This window comes from Tamandua tetradactyla, chromosome X (assembly GCF_023851605.1).
Source record: "Tamandua tetradactyla isolate mTamTet1 chromosome X, mTamTet1.pri, whole genome shotgun sequence".
Taxonomy (NCBI): Eukaryota; Metazoa; Chordata; class Mammalia; order Pilosa; family Myrmecophagidae; genus Tamandua; species Tamandua tetradactyla.
Window position 1 is genome coordinate 38,390,684 of NC_135353.1, and position 4,169 is coordinate 38,394,852.

Here is a 4,169-nt window from a genome sequence, read left to right on the forward strand (position 1 = left end):
CATCTAGAAACTGATAGGTGTTGCCAATGAGAAAGTAGGATGTACAAGAGAAGCAAGTTGTAGGTAAAAAAAAAAAAACGAATTTGAGGATCCTGTATAATGTCTGTATGGATATTAAGCCATTAGAACAATGGATCTTTAATTTGTATAGAAGATTAAGGTTAAATTTGTATAAGAAGGTTATATAGACTTAGAAAGAAAATCATCAGCTTTAAGGCTCAATTAAATGACCCAGAAAATTATGGAGAAAAGCAGACAGACACCATTGGAATTCTAGGGAACATTTGTTTTAACACAAAAGATAGAGGAATAGCAATCCTTAGAGGAGGAGATTGAGTAGGGAGGAAAAATCAAATAAAAGTTCAGTAGAATCTGAAGGTGGAGAGCCTTTCAAGAACAATCACCATTTCTTTAGCTTTGCATGTCTTATGAGTTGCAGCTTGATGGAGAGTGAGAAGGAAACAATTTATGAATGTCTTTATTGGTAGTATTAGTTATTAAATATCATTTCCATAAGACCTGATTCACCTAAAATCGGTATATGTTATGAACTTTGTGCTCCATTATTCTTTATCTGCCTTGCTTCTCTCATGCATAGAAATTGGTTACATTGGGAAATAATGTGTGGAGGAAAAATGTTTAGCAATGAACTTAATAATAGAGTCTGTCCTAGTCATAAAATTTTTTACAGTTTCTCTTGGGAAAGTTAATAGTACAATAGGACAATGCATCTGGAATAGTTTTATTCCACTGCTGAATGAGTTGTGCTGCATTTATTTTGTTATACCATACAATTCATCAATTATAGAGTTCTGTTTTCTATGACCTATGACCTACCCTTAATAATATTTCATATTTTAAATGATTTGGTCATTGAAAGTGTACATGAAGAAAAAAATATTGATTTTGAGAATGTTAGTATTTTGATCTTGACTCTAATGCCAGTGAAATTGGTGTGAAATCTGTAGATCTAACAGATAAAATATTATCAATATAATTGCTCTCTTCTCATTAGTTTACTGATCATTTTCATGTTAATTGTCTTTGCACCTCACTTACATACTGTGATGTTCATAGAGGAAATAAAAGAAATACATATTTCCATCAGGCTTTAATTTGAGGGTATTTGCACACAAATTACTTGTTGACAGGGGATCTAGAAAACAGTTGAATACTGAACTGATCCAGTTAGCTATCTTTCTTTTAAAATCTAATTATAAATGCCAAATTTCAAAAGATTAAATGACTCTATATTGTTTACAGTTTTGGGTATCTCCATCAAAGTAGAGAAGTTGGGTGGCATGGGAGAATTTTATCTCAAAAAAACTTCTTTCTGATGAAGATTTTTTTTCACAACTAGATTTAACTCTGCCCTTTGTCATACATGATGCAGTAAGATGGACATGGGATAAAACTTATTGGCTTTCTGAAGAAGGATGTGACTCTAGATTGATATTAAGACATAACTTTAAGCAATAAAACTGAATATATGATCATTGTACAGGTTAGAGAAGAAGCAAGTTTGTGTGGAGAAGTGGTTTGGATTCACACAAAATTCACATTTTGAAGACACAGTTTTGGGAAGAATTAGCTTATAGGTAATAAAAATGTGGAAATAAATGAGATTTTCCAGTGAGACATTATAGAAAAATAACCCAAGGTGGTACATGAAATTTCACATTGGTTTATTAATTCAATAAAAATAGTAAATATTTCTTGAGTGCTTATTATGTCCCTATATTGAAGCTAAGTATTTAACATGTATAACCTCATTTTAATCCTCAGAATCAATGATGCAATGAGACTGATACCATTATTATCATTCTCCATTTTATGATAAAGATGCAGAATATCAGAGAAATTAAATAATTTCACCAAGCCACACATATCCAATAAGCGGTAGAACCAGGAATTTTACTAATCCCTTGCTTTTGATCACTACCTTGTGCTTTCCAAACATCCTTTGAACAATCAGGCACTCTGAAGCACTTAGAGTACAACTACGAAAAGGTGGGAAGATCCTCAACTCATCGTGCTTATATCACAGTGGTAAGACAAGCCTTAAACACTCAAACCCATAAATAAAAAATAAGCTAAATTGTGATAAGTTCTACGATGCCTAATTAGGATAATATGAGAGTGGATGTGGGAAAGTGGGAATTAAATTAGTTAAGTTAGTTCAGAAAGACAATTCCGATGAAATAGCATTTAGTCTGAGACCTGAAGAATGAGAAGGAACTAAGGAAAGACCGTTATAACAATACGGACCAGCAAGTGAGAAGACCATGAGATGGACAAGATGAACGAAGGGTGGAGTGGAATGAGATGAAAATGTAGAAGTAAGAAAGAATAAAACAACCTAAAGCTTCATAGGCTGCAAAAAATAGTTTGGATTTTATTTTCTAAGAATTACAGGAAAGCATTAAAGGATTTTAGGCAGAAACATTATGATTTATCATATATGCATCTCATTTTGTTTGCTCTCTGGAGAAGAGATTGAAAGGAGATAAGAGTGGGAGAAGCAGGCAAACCAAGAGAAAGCTGTTACAATAGCCTACGCAAGAGATGCTTCATTTAAAGCAGTGTCAGCAGAGATGAAATATAGACAGGTTTGGAATATAGTCTGGATATAGAAACTATAAAAGTTGATTGATTGGATATGAAAGATGAGGAAAATGGAAGAATCAAAATGATTTTAAAATTTTTGGTCTGAGCAACTGGGAGGATGTTGGTTACATTTATTAAGATGTGGAACGTTGGGCATGGAACAGGTTGGGGAGTGGCAAATCAATAATTTTGTTTACACAGTGTTTGAGATTGAATTGTCCATTAGTCACCCGAGTGGAGAAAACAAGTAGAGTGCTGTATATGTGCGTGAAGCTCAGGGCGTGAGAGTTCTAGATTATAGTTTTGAATTTAGACATCATCAATGGATAAATGGCACTAAATCCATGGATGAGCAAGATCACTTAAAAATGAAACAAGAGAAGAGTTAGCAAAAGAGAATGGAAAGGAATAATCAGTGCAATAAAAATACTTGACAATTTAGGGTGCATGGGTGGTTCAGTGGTAGAATGCACACCTTACAGGCGGAAGACCCGGGTTTGATTCCCAGACCATGCACTCTCCCAAAAATTTTGACAATTTTCTAGAAGAATTCCTCATGGGATCAGGCTTCTCAAACACTCCTGACTTTGTCTCTTCCTCATCAAGTGTCAAAGAGTATTTAGTTCCACCTGGTTGCATGAAACAACACTTTGAAAAATGGCCTTTATAGCCACACTTCTTGCAGGTAGTGTTCAGGACAGCCTCAAGGGAAATCTCCTGCCCAGTGTAATACTAGAAAGCCTGTCTCTCCAACTCTTCTTGCTCAATAATAATATTGTTGGGATCAAGGTCTTTCCCAGTGCCTCTTTTGACATCTTTCATGGAGAAGGATACATTCATCCTGCCATTTTTCATCTCTTGTCCAATAAGCTTCACCCACACGTTGTCTCCACCATCTACTGTCTCGGAGGACTCATCTACTCGACAGGATGACATGTGAGTCTGATGGATGAGACCATGCTTATGACAGCCTGAGATTTTGATAAACACTCCATAGTCTGTCATCACAGCAACCTCCTTCTGAAAATAGCGTAGAGAACAGGCAAGCTTTCCATGGTCTCAGATCTTCCTGAATTCATCCTTACTGTTCTAGGGTTCCTCCATTTTTCTTCTGCTAAAGCTAATTCCAGTGTCTCAGTGTCAGATTGGGATCTGCCAGCCATGGCATTGTGCAAAATACCGAACCTGGGAAGATTGAATTTTAAAGCATTTTATTATTAAAATAAGAAATGCTTGAGCATGTGAGTTCTCTGTCTCTCTCTTAGGATAATCTCCTTGTCAGCCTTGTCAGGTGTGAAAAGTAGCTCAGTGCACCTTTTATCAGTTAGGTCATTCCAATGATATTAATTGTGATATAGGCCCTTGCCTTGTACATCGACATGGGTAAGATGGATGGTGCCTTTCCAGGCCATGAATTGTTTCCAGATGTCCCCTCCCCAAACTGGGGAACCTTTGATTCTCTAACTATGCTTCCTCCATGAAACTGACCAGACTGCTATGCCACTGGCAAAAAGCCATGAGTTGGTCAACAGGTACATGGGAGTGCTTGGGCCTAAATGTTA

General features: G+C 36.0%; 1 pseudogene; it reads right to left on the bottom strand.

Annotated features, from left to right (window-relative positions):
* Window positions 1-3,063: 3,063 nt before the first annotated feature.
* LOC143671783 (zinc finger CCHC domain-containing protein 17 pseudogene) lies at window positions 3,064-3,686 on the bottom strand (annotated as a pseudogene).
* Between the last annotated feature and the right edge of the window lie 483 nt (window positions 3,687-4,169).